This window comes from Heterocephalus glaber, unplaced genomic scaffold (genome assembly GCF_053883595.1).
Source record: "Heterocephalus glaber isolate CG9 unplaced genomic scaffold, H.glaber_assembly_v1.0 deba00001600, whole genome shotgun sequence".
In the NCBI taxonomy this organism is placed as follows: Eukaryota; Metazoa; Chordata; class Mammalia; order Rodentia; family Bathyergidae; genus Heterocephalus; species Heterocephalus glaber.
The window spans coordinates 7918575-7931130 of record NW_028258372.1 but is presented as its reverse complement, the minus strand read 5'-3'; positions in this window follow the sequence as shown (position 1 = coordinate 7931130).

The window sequence follows — 12556 nt, the reverse complement described above, 5'->3', positions numbered from 1 at the left end:
AGAATAATTTTGTCTTTGATGGTTTTTTTGGAAGTTTTAGTGTTTAATTGGGCAAATCCTCTGGAGTTGATGAAAATCTAAAGATCTGTGTGATGTCTAGTATAAGATGGTAAATGGAAAGCCACAATTCTATAGTCTTTATGCTAGAAGAAATCACTGTTTCTCCAGGCTTTAGATTTTTCCTGCTGCTTTCCCTGTCCATCATCTCTGTGGACTTGAAAATAGAGTTGCTGTGATGGGAGGGACGGTTGAAAGGTTAAAGATCATTACCCAAATGCAGCTGTGTTCCATTATTCCCGAAGAGTTTGGCTGGTCATAGGTTGACAGCAAAGGACAGTTGTTTTCGGCCTCATGTAAAGGAACTATTTCTCTTTTTTTTGGGTACCGGGGATCGAACTCAGGACCTTGCGCTTGCGAGGCAGGCAGCAGAACCACTGAGCTAAATCCCCGGTCCAGGAACTATTTCTTGTGTCATTAATATTCTTCAAACTTCAGAACAGCCTCAGGTTTTCTTCATGTATTTTGAGTGTGGACTGAAAATTCCTTAACATCTATTTGAAACTAGTACCCTCCACACTATAAAACCCTAACACTATAGGGTCCATGACAGGCATACTCTACAAAAATTGACAGATGCCTGGAAAGAGAATGGCCTACACATGAAGATCTGGAATGACAAGAAAGCAATAAAGGAATTTGTAATAAACAGGATAAAAGAAAAGGACCAGAGCATATTAACTTTTCAATTAAGAAAGAGACTCAATCTGGAAAAGGCCTAGTCCAAAGAACAAAAGCAGATTTGGATTCCCTGTAAATGTTTGCTACTATAGGCAAATTTAGCTCAGTGGTGCCTGCCTCGCAAGCGCAAGGTTCTCAGCTCAGTCCCCAGTACCCAGGAAAAAGTGAATCAGACATTGTGCACACATATTTGTCTCCTCGCTTATTTAAAATGCCACTTAAATGTAAGGAAATGAACAAAATGCCATAAATCCACAAGGGTTAACAGAATGGACAGGGAGATGGGACAAGGAAACCAATGGATGAGGAGTAAATGATCTCTCAAAGCACTTTTTAAAATGGTTTTTCTAGCAGCAGAAGCCAACAAGAAAAATTCTGAATGGGCTCAGTAAATGGAGACATTCAAGTTCCTCTGCCTACTAGAGGACCCAGACTCAAAGGAGCAAGTTGAGGAATTTGAAGTTGGCAGGGCCTTTGCCAGTTCCAGTGGGTGAGGGCAACAGGCCTGCCTGAAGGCTGAAGAACTTACAGACCCCAGTGTCATATGGTTTAGTACTGCATGAGGAAAGGCCTGGAGACTGAGTTCAGGATAAATTTCTAAATTCAGGGTATAAAATGTCTATATCCACCAGGGCATATATTTTTATACCATATTTGGAAAGTTTACTTGGCATATATTACTGAAACTTTCAACAACCGCAAAATGATGCAAGTTGTCAATTGTCATGCATTCAGACCATGTATAAATTGCTTGACAATGCCACATCTGTCACTTCTCCATAAATCCTTTAGATGCTGATAATTAGAATGATAAAGTTGTGCTATGAAGGCTTTTAGTTCAGATAGTGAGATGTCATAATAAATATATTTTTATTTGCATTACTGTTTTCTTCATCTGAACCAAGGTCTTCATTCTGTACTTCTCTGTCATATCTTGCTAATTGCTTTGGCTTATATGATCCAAGTCATCATCAGTAGCTGAATCACTTGACTCATTTTCAATCTCCTCCCAAAGTTGTAAAAGTGAATTTTCATGTGACATAGAATTGAGCTAATTCTATAAGAAAAAAAGAAAAAACATGTAATAAAAAATTATAAATACACAAAAATGTAACTGCGTAACATGGACAAAACTCACCCATTTACACTGATACATGTGCACACACCTTGCCATTCATTGTACCAAGTGAGGAAACACAAAGATTGCTTTCAGTATTCCCCCCCAGCACAATTACTGAGACACACAGCCAATTATCATTATGCTAAAATACTTAACTTTAATTGGAAAAATATGGTGGGACATATTTTACCTACCATGATTCCCCTTAAATGATCAGGGTGGTAGTTCCTGAAGGTTGAAATGGCTATGGCAACTAACTGAAGTAAGATGTCAATGTTGCTTGCTGCATTGAGTGACTTCCTTTCGTGAAAGATTTCCCTACCTTGCAGTGCTATTTGGTAGCATTTTATACACAGAATGCTTTCAAAATTAAAATCAGCTGGGTGTGTTGGCACATGCTTGTAATCCTAGCTATATGGGAGGCTGAAGCAGAGGATTGCAGATTTGCCAGCATGGGCAACTTAGACCCTAGGCCTATGTCAAAGGGCGGGGGGGGGAGTGCACGCCTCACATGCAAGGCTCTGGGTTCAATGCTACTCATGACCATGCCTGCAGAATGGCTGTTGTGTTAGCAGACATGAAGCATTGATCTTGGCCATTTTGCTTAGCTCAGTTGACTTGAGTACATTGTCAATAAGCAGTAATATTTTGAAATGACAGTGGCATTCAGCCCCAATAACAGCTTGCCTTTTAAGTGTAGGCATTGACTTGTGCCCTGTAACTATAAAGTCAAGTCCTAGATGGTATCTTCTGCTAAGTAAAAGCTAAGTAAAGATTTGAAAATCTGGTGTTTGGTGTAATCGCTGTCATCAGTTATCTTAGCCAGGTTTTCTGGATAACCACAGCTTCTATATCAACATCTGCTGCTTACCTTGCACTTTCATGCTATGAAGCCAGCTTCTTTCCTTAAACTCCTTGAATCTACCTCTCTTAGCTTCAGACTTTTCTTCTGCAGCTTCCTCACCGCTCAACTTTAATGGAATTGAAGACTTAGGGCCTTGCTCTGGATTAGACTTTGGTTTAAAGGCATGGTATGGATGGTTTGATCTCTCTACATCAGTAAAACTCACACCACATCAGTAGGAAGCCTCTTTGGTTTTTTTCATCATACATAAATCTCCTGAAGTAGCACTTTGAATTTCCTTTAAGAACCCCTCCTTTGTATTCATAACTTGGACAACTAGCACAAGAGAGTGGCCTAGCTTTCATCCTACCTCAGCTACTAACAAGCATCCCCTCAGTAAGCATGATCATTTCTACCTTTGATTTAAAATGATACCTGAGATTCCTCCTTTCACTTGAACACTTAGTCATTGCAGTGCTATTAACTGGCCTCATTTCAATACTGTTGCATCCCAGAAAGTAGAGAGGCCTGGGCAAAGGAAGAGAGATGGAGAAATGCTGGAGCCATCAGAACACACAGCAATAAGTTCACCATCTTACACGGGTGCAGGTTGTGGGGCCCCAAGACAAAATCAGAACAGTAAAGATCACCATGATGGACATAGTAATTTAAAAGTTTGAGGCACTGTGAGAATTATCAAAACATGACACAGAGATGTGAAATGAGCACATGTCATTGGGTAGATGGTGCCAATTGACCCATCTGACCCAGGATTGCCACAAATCTTGAATTAGGAAGAAACACACTATCACCAAAGTGCAATAAAGTGGCACATGGTAAAACAACATAGGGCTATATTTTAATTCATCTGATTTTTTTTTTTTTGAGAACCAAGGTTCTTAGTATGGAAAAAAGAAGATATAGTTATAATATTCCTGTAATCCCAGCATTTGAGAGGCTGCCGCAGGATGATTGCAAGTTCAAAATCAGCCTGAACTACTTAGAAAAAAAATAAAGAATTTGAATCAGACATACTGCTATACAGTTGTAAATGTACGCTGACTGTGGGGGAGTAATCTTATACAAGTACACCCAATTCAAGTTCTTAACATCCAGGATCTCTGGCACATCAGTACCATTGTTTACTAAAAGAAACCAGGACTTCTTGGGAAATAGTCTGCCAGAAAATGTAAAGACACCCTGGGGCTTCTGTCAAAACAGATGAATGTTATCAAAGGCTGTCAGGTAATTCCAAAAAGATAGAGGAGCCAATTTAAAGGACCTCCCAGTCTCCAAACTTGGGAAGATTTTATCTCTAGCATTTTTATTTGAAGGTCTCTTATCATTTTCATCCCTCTACTGACATCCACTCATCTGCTCATGCATATCATTGATATTTTCCACTAGACCTTTAATATGCTAACTGTGGTTATTTGAAATTACCTGCTGATACTTCCAATATCTGAGCCATCTCTGAATCTGGTACTGTATTTTGTATCTTCATCTTTTATTTTCCCTTGTTTTTTTGTGTGATGCATAGATTTTCATCAAGTTCTACACCTTGAGGTATTAGTTACCAAGATAAATGATATTTATAGTTCAAAAAGGGCATGCTTCTTCCATCCCTAGGGTGGCAGAGTAGGGCACTATTAGTATAGTCAGGGGTGTAATTTGGTTTAGGTTTTGTTATGGGGACATTGATTTTGGTTGAAGACACACTCCACAGGCATCTATACAGTGAGGCCGCTATGCAGACTCATGAGATCCTGAGCTGAATTCCTGATGCATAAGGTTCAGAACAAGCAAAGTGACAGCTCCAAGCTACCACGGCCAGACCACGCTGAGAATTCAGGCGTTTTACCCTCCGTGTTTAAACTCGGAGCTAGAACTGGCTATCACAAAATGGCTTAACTAGAAAGCACAAGTTGGACCCCTGGGAACTGCTCTTGGTTGCAGACAGGTCACAGCCCAGACACTTGGTTTTGGGTGGATTAATGCTTTGTCTGCTAAACCATGAGACTACGAATCCTAAAGGTACTGAAAGTGGTGAGACCCGTGATAGACAGACAGACGCACAGACAGACAATTACTCTTGAGCAAAAGCCAGAGCCAATCAAGCCACACTGAGATTTCATAGCTCTACTACTACAGCTATGAAAACAGCTTTGCTCTCACACTGTCTTCAGTAAACTAATTTTGTCACACAGCTAAAGCTTTCTATCCTCTACGCTTTTATTCTCCTCTAAATGATGACTTCTTAGATCCTGTGTTTTGATAATGCGTGACTTCCAACTATGGAAGTGTTGTGTGATAGTGGAATAGGTAGAATGGGGTTTGGTTTTCAGCATTTTAGCCCAGAGACATGCGAAAGTACTCAAGTCAAGAGAGAATGGGGCCAAGTGGATAAAGATCTAGAAAGAATGGCAAACACGGGACACTCGGATCTGAAGCTGAAGAATGTGCACTAGCGAGGAAGGAAGGGAAGGAATCGGCATCCAACTTCAGCCCCATACAAGGAAGGGCTTTCCAACAGTTAGCCAAGAGGGGATGCTCTGTCGGAGCAGCTGGGGTGGGCTGCGCTGGGTTCCAGAGTAAGGCCAGCAGGAGATGGTATTCAGGCACTTTCTTGTCCTGAGGCCTTGGGGAGTCACTTAGCTCTTCCGAGCCCCATTTCCTCACCCTTAAAAGGAATAAAGAAATTATTTCTCAGTGCTTTGCTTTCCTTTCTCTTTAACACAAGGATTTGCTGCTAGGTTGCTAAGTTGCCCAGTCTGGCCTCAAACTTGCAGTCCTCCGGCCTCAGGTTCCCACGGTGCTGAGATTACAGGCCTGCACCACCACACCCAGATTCTTAGAGTTATGATGAGAATTCAATGAGATGATGCGTGCCTAGAGCTTACACTGTGCCTGCTACATGGCAAACCCTCTGTAAATGTTGTCCGTTCGCTCTTAGCAGTGGTGCGGTTTCTACACGTGCAAGCAGAGCACTGTGGTTTGCATGTGGGATGTCCACAGAGCCCAGGGGGAAAGAGAGCCTTGCTTGCCAGCCATGGCACCACTGGGAGGTGGGAGGACCGTGAGGAGCCGGGGCTTGTGGGAGGAGGTGAGGTCACTGGGCTCTGCCCCTGGGGCCCCGCCCTCCCCCTGGTCTCCTTCACTGCCCAGCTGCCCTGAGGTGAGCAGGTTTCTCTGCACACGCTTCCCCCTGCTGGGCAAGGGGTCTTGGCCCGGGCCCCGCAGCAACAGGGCCAAGAGACCATGAACTGAAGCCTCTGAAACCGTGACCCCAAAGCAACCTTTCCTCTTGGTCTAAGTTGTCTCAGGTACTTCGTCACAGTGATGGAAAGCCGGCGCACAGAGTGTGCGTGGTCCCTCGCGGGCTACCACAGGGCAGATGCCGCACTGGGCAGGGGTGAGGAGCTGGGAGGCTGACAGGAGCTACGTGCGGGTCAGAGGTGATGCATGAGAAGGGCCTGCAGTCGCAGAGTTGGACAAATGCTGGCACAGCCAACGTTCGCCCGGTTTCCTGACTCTGGCTGCTCTGGCTTTTCCTGTGCAACCCCGGAGTTCAACTGCGCGGTCAAACCTGGCCACAGAGCACGTCTTCACGGAGCAACGTGGAGGGAGACAGTGTCCTGGATACACTTTGCGAAACAGCGAAGGAGATGACTTCGAAGGCCCTTTCTGCCTCTGTCACTGAAGAGCCGTGAATTCCAAATACAGTGATGTTTACTGCCACTGTCTATTGAGAGCTTACTGTTTCTCAGGCAGGCACTGCATTCGTCACTTCAGATCGCTAATGTCAGATGACTCTCATAGCAGTAATAACAATATTGTTACTCTCCCCTTTGGACAGCTGAGAAAACTGAGACTCAGAGAGGTTAAGCCACTTCCCCAAGGTCACACAGCTAATGCATGGTGGAACCAGGAATGCAGCCTTGCCTCTCCCATCGAAGCCCTGATCTTCCTAGTCACGAGGCCATCCTTCTACAAAGACGGATTTCCTACCTATCACCGGGCTGAGGAAACATCACCATGAGTATCTGGGTGCATAAGAGCAACAGCGTGGGGTCGGCGTGATAGGAACGGGAAGAGCAAGCGCGGGAGCCAGGAGACCTGGGACTCAGGTCCCCTCCCGCTGCAGGAAGGGAGCAGGTTTCCCTCACGAACGCCCAGGCTCCTGCCAGGATGCGCTGCCCCCACAGGCCCAAGAGCAGCCAGGCCCAGGGACCGTGGGCCAAAGCCCCGGACACCGCACCGAGAGAAGCCTCTCCTCCTCTCAAGCGGCCGGTCCGGCTCTCCGGTCACGGCGCCGCCAAGCCGCCGCACACAGCACCGCAGCCCCGCCACAAACCAGCCAGCGGCTCGGGGTCCCCCCCGGAGACGGGCGAGGCCGCGCGGGCAGCCGCGCCCAGGGCCAAAGCCCAGACTCGGACACGGGCTCCTGGGCTCCGCTCTGCACCGCGGCGCCAGAGGCGCTCAGGCCAGGCAGCGGGAAGTGAGGTCGGCCTCTGCCCGGGTGCGGGAAGCCGGCTTTCTCCGCTGGCACTCGAGCAAGACAGGCCCGGGCCGAGCCGCTCACACAGCAGGGGCCTGGCTCGCCTTCCGGCCTCCGCCTTGTTTCCGTGGCACCCCAGGCCAGGGCTCCGGGGCGCTGCAGGCTGACACGGGACGCGGGGCCGAGGCGGTTCACGGCGGAGTCTGCTGCCCTCCTGTGGCCGGGTGGCGCACAGCTAACCGAACGGGAGGTGGGAGGCTGACGGGAGTGGGAGCCACCGGAGGGAAGCGGAGGCCTCCGGGGACAGCTGTCCTCAGACTTCTTGGTCTCAGGACGCCTTTATCCTTCTAAACACGGCTGGCGACCTCAGAAGACCCTTTATGTTGCGGGTTCATTTTATCCTACTTAGAAATTACCACCGAGAAATGTTTTTTTTAATCATGTATCAATCACTTCGAAAATAAGAAGAAACTGCTGAGTGTCGGGACATGGCTGTAATTCTCGCACTCTGGGAGGCTGAGGCAGGGAGAGAGCGATTTTGAGCCCACCCTGGGCAACTTAGCAAGACGCTCTCAAAATAAAAAACTTAAAAGTCGATGAGGATGGGGATGTAGCTCAGCAAGAAGGTCCTGGGTTCAGGTCCCAGTATCTCAAGAAAAAAATAAAACAGAACGAAGAAATATTTCATTTCAACGAAAACACAGGTTATTTTATGTATATAAAATAGCCATCTTTTGGCAAGACAAAAAAGAAATTTGGTGAAAAGAGAGGCATTTGCCTACACCTTCGCAATTCTCGTAATGGAATAAATAGAATAGTCTAGAGGAAGACAGCTGGGTCCTCTACTCGCTTCTGCATCCGATCCCTCACAGTGTCATCTACTTGGCTTCCGGAAAGCTCCAGCGTGCACTGTGGGACAAGGAGAGGAAAGGGCCGGTCGCGGTGTTATTCCAACGTCACCCTGGCCTCGTGGGCCCCTGGGACCACACATGGAGGACCAAGTGTGTGCAGAGTTGAGCTAAGAATGAGAGCACAGGGTCCTCTTCCCTGGGCCCACGGGAAGCTCTGGCGGTGACAGACGCACAGCACCAGGCCGGTGCCCGCCTACAGCCAGGGGAGGAAGAACCCCTTTGCTCCCCCTCCCTCTCACCCCAGCTCACCCGCAGAGAGGCTGAGCGCACCCTGGGTGGCCACTGCTCCCAGGGGACCCTGCCCAGCAGAAACAGTGAAGCCTTCCAGTTTCCTCCTTTTTCATTTCAAACATTTGGACTTTACATGTGAGGCGGAAAATTTCGGGTGAGAGTATTGGTTAAGTCAGTATTTCCTCATCGGGGACAAGGCTTTTGTTAATTGATTGACTGAGTGAGTTCAGGCTGGGCTTGGGCTCACTGTGCAGCCCAGCCTGGCCCCCAGCTCACGGAGATCCTCCTGCCTCTGCGTTCCAATGTGTAAATATTTAATTTAAAATGAAATTTTGAGGTTGAGTCCATGTTTGGTAAGACTCTAGTCCCCATTCACTTAGCTCTAACTGGCTTTCCTCTCATTTCTGCACTGACCTTGCCAGGCTGTTCTTTCTCTGAAACCCAGGTGTGGACCATGAAGTACGGTAGCACCTAACTGCTGTTATCTGTAGGTATAAATGAGATCTCGCCCAGCCTTTAGCCTTGGGCCTGACATGGTAAGCAGCACTAGTGGTTGTGATGGTGCTTTTCCCGGATACCGTAGGCTGCCTTTGGTTTCTACTCTGTGACCATAAATAACACAGCCTATAATTCCACCCCTCCTTTTTTTTCACATTTACTCCCCTGTTTTAGATATTTTAGTTTTATAGACCTCATGAAATTGCAGTGTCCTTAAAATGTATAATAGATATTGGGCAATAGGAAAAAAATGTTGAAACAGGAAGAGGAACAAGGAAGAGAGGAGGGGGAGGGAAGAAAGGAAAAAGAAAAAAAGGGAATAGAAGGGAGAAATGGAAACAAAACTTTTGTAAATAAGGAGGGGAATAGGGAATGAAAGAAGGGGAGGGAATTGGGGAAAGAAGAAGAATCAAGAGATATCATGTACAGGTAAGATTTCCCTCTAATGAATGTGATCATTATGTATATCTAAAATGCACCAATAAAATTAATTTTTTAAAAAATCGCAGTGTCCTTGATATGCAATACTAAACTCATTGGACTGAACTGAAAAATCAACATTTGGTCCTCTTACAAGCAATGTACTCTTCATTGTGATTTTTTTTTCTCAACTGAAAATGAAAACACTAGCAGAGATGAGGAATTCTTCAGTCTTACCCAGGATAAAGCCTGGCAAGCTCAAGGCCTCCGGGAAGAGGTAATGGGTTTCCCTGTGGTCTTCCATTTGCTTCTGAATGCATTCCTACTCAGAGAGATCCAGGAGGGCTCCTTAGTGCTAACCTCAGCCATTTCAATGCCAGCCTCACCTTCCCAGGGGCATCTGGCCCGCCAGGTCCCCTGGAGCTACTCTGGGGCCACAGATCCAAGATGGCCCTAGGGTTCCGGACAGCACTTGGGGCCAGAGAGCACCCTTAAACCTCCCTGAAGATTGGAATCTAGTTCAATATAAGTTCAGGAAACTATAAATGTAAGGCTGGCGGTAGGGCAAGTAGATCTTTTAAAAGCCATGCAACTGCTCATGGCGATTTGGTAAGCAAACAACTTTTGGCTTATGTAGTTATGTGTCAAAACCCTCAAGGACCAGGCAGGTATTGTCCCACACACCTCTAATCGCAGACTACCCTGGAGCCTGAGATAGGAGTATCTCAAACTGGAGGTCAGCCTGAACAATTTAGTGAGACCCTGTCTCAAAATTTTAAAAGGGCTAGAGGTGGAGCTCAGTGGTAGAACATTCGTGGGTTCAGGCCCTAGTACTTCAAGAAACAAGCAAGCAAAAGAAACCCTAAAAACTGGTCTTTTTTCTTGTCTGTCTATGGGGGCATTGACTTGTAAATAACACCTCATAGAAGCTGGGAAGGAGAAAGGCCTTCAGACCACAAGTGCTGACTGCAGGCACAAGGACCTCAGGCCTCAGATGCAGAAGACTCCGAGGGCATCCATGGCAAGGGAGGGAAACCCAGAGAGGAGGGCCCCATGGGGGGCTCCCTCAAGAGGACTGGGCTGGCTTCTGGGCTCCAGCTCACCGTGGGCCCGAACAGCGGTGGCCCTGGCAGGTGTGGCTGCTCCTTGATGGGGGATGAGGGAGCAGCTGACTCACCAGGGCCCCTGACAGGAGAGAAAGGGCTTTCTAGATGTGAGGCCAGGATAAACCCAAGAAAACGCCATCTTGGCCTGTAGATGAACTCCCCTCATGCCCTTCCCCTTATAAAATAGATGTTTTTATAACTGCTTGTTCTGCTTCTGTAAACTTGCTTCATTGATCCTCGGAAAGAGATAGTGCCTGGTGTCTCCCTTTACTGTAAATTGCCCCAACCTGACAAGACAGCAAGATAGCTGAGTTGTGAAAAATACTTTTGCAACTAGTCAAAAACAGGTTAACCTACCCTTGAACTTCTCTTCTTAAAACAACACCTGTAAAAACTATGCTGCTATAACACCCTATATAAACTGTGCTGTTCCTGGACTCAGGGCTTCACTTCGCTTAGGGAATGGAATCCACGCGCGTGAATAAACTCCTTTCAGTTTAACTTTATTGTTGGTCCCAGTGTTTGGTGATTTATCAGCTCACTTGGCACAACACTAGAAGCAGAGGGGACAGAGCCACTCTTCGGGGCAGGGTGGGGGCCTCCTAGGGAGGTCTCATCTGCAGGGAGGAGGTCCAGAGTCAGGCTTGGGCTTCATGGAAACAGCAAAGCAGTGGCAGAGAAGGCCGCAGGGACAGAAGCTGGGGAACAGCAGGAAGCTGGGTCCAGTCACCCCCAGGCTGGAGGCCTGGGAGCAGAATCAAAGCAGGGATCCCAGAGAGGTGCGGGCAGCCAACTGGACAGACGTGCCAGGAACAACACTGGGGTGCTCAGTGGGGCCTGGGGCAGGGAAGGGGACCCTAGGGGATTCCAGGCTGATCCTGAGAGATCTTGGCCAAAAGGGGAGGGGATGGAGAGGATTCTCCAGGATGGTGATCACCTGGAGGAGATGGAGGGAAGAGATGGCCCAGGTGGGGAAAGGGGGAGGTGAGTGGCAGGAGCCGTGTGGGCCGGGACAGCACCTTAGGAAGCTGGAGATAGCAGTGGGGCAGGAGGTCCTGGCCCCTCGAAGTTCCCTAGAGGAGGAGAGGGTACAGCTCCATGGCAGGTAGGGGCCTGTGTCCTGGGCCAGATGACAGAGGGCTGAGAGGGATGGCAGTCAGGGGAAGCAGCAATGGAGCTGGCCCTGAGAGCCCAGGAGACCGCAGGCACTGGGAAGGTGGCCTACATGAGCTGCTTCTCCCTGCTGAGGATCACTTGATTAGATGTGTGGCATTCATTTCTGTTGTCTCTATTCTGTTCCGTTGATCTGCCTGTCGGTCATTATGGTACTATTATGCTGTTTTGATCATTGTAGCTTTATAATAGATTTTGAAAGCAGATAATATGATACTTTTAACCTGAATCCTTTTTACCACTATTTCACCATTCAGAGGCTCATATGAATTTTAACATAATTTTTTTTTCTATTTCCACAAAAATGTCACTGGGATTGTGATAGAAAGCACACTGACTGTCTATGTGGACTGCTTTGTGGGGGTAGACTCTTAACGATATTGACTGGCCTAATATGGGCACAAGTGTCTTTTCATTTATTTGTGTCTTCTTTCATTTCTTCTAGCAAGGTTTTGTGCTTTTCTCCCTGGCTATGTTTATTCCCAAATACATTATTTAGTTCTTTTTGGTGCTACTATAATGGGGTTCTTTTCCTGATTTCCTTTTCAGATGGTTCATTTTTAGTGTACTTGGGGTCTGACTGAGATGATGGATATCGTGAGGATTCACAGCACACCCCTTGTGCCGACCTCTCAGCTACTCCCTGCCAGCTCCTGTGCCCGCCTTGGAGACACAGGGTCGGCCATCCGGAACCCACAGACTCACAGGAGCCCTGGGCTCTTCTGCTCAGGCCTCTGCACCATCACCTCTGCCCTCCGTGGTCCCAGAGCCCAGGCAGGACGGCCAGCCTCCTGTGTTACCTGGGAGTCTACCACCCCCTTACGGAAGCCTCCAGAAGAAGAGGCCCACGGCCCCCGTGCTCTTCCATGAGACCCAAGGCCTGCATCTCATCCCATCACTCGCTCTCTTTGTCCTCTGTCCTCCAGCCTGGAGAGAGTTTAAAAATCCTGTTCCTGGTCAAGCATGGTGGTGCACAACTGTAATCCTGGACTCGGGAAGCTGAGGCAGGAGGATCTC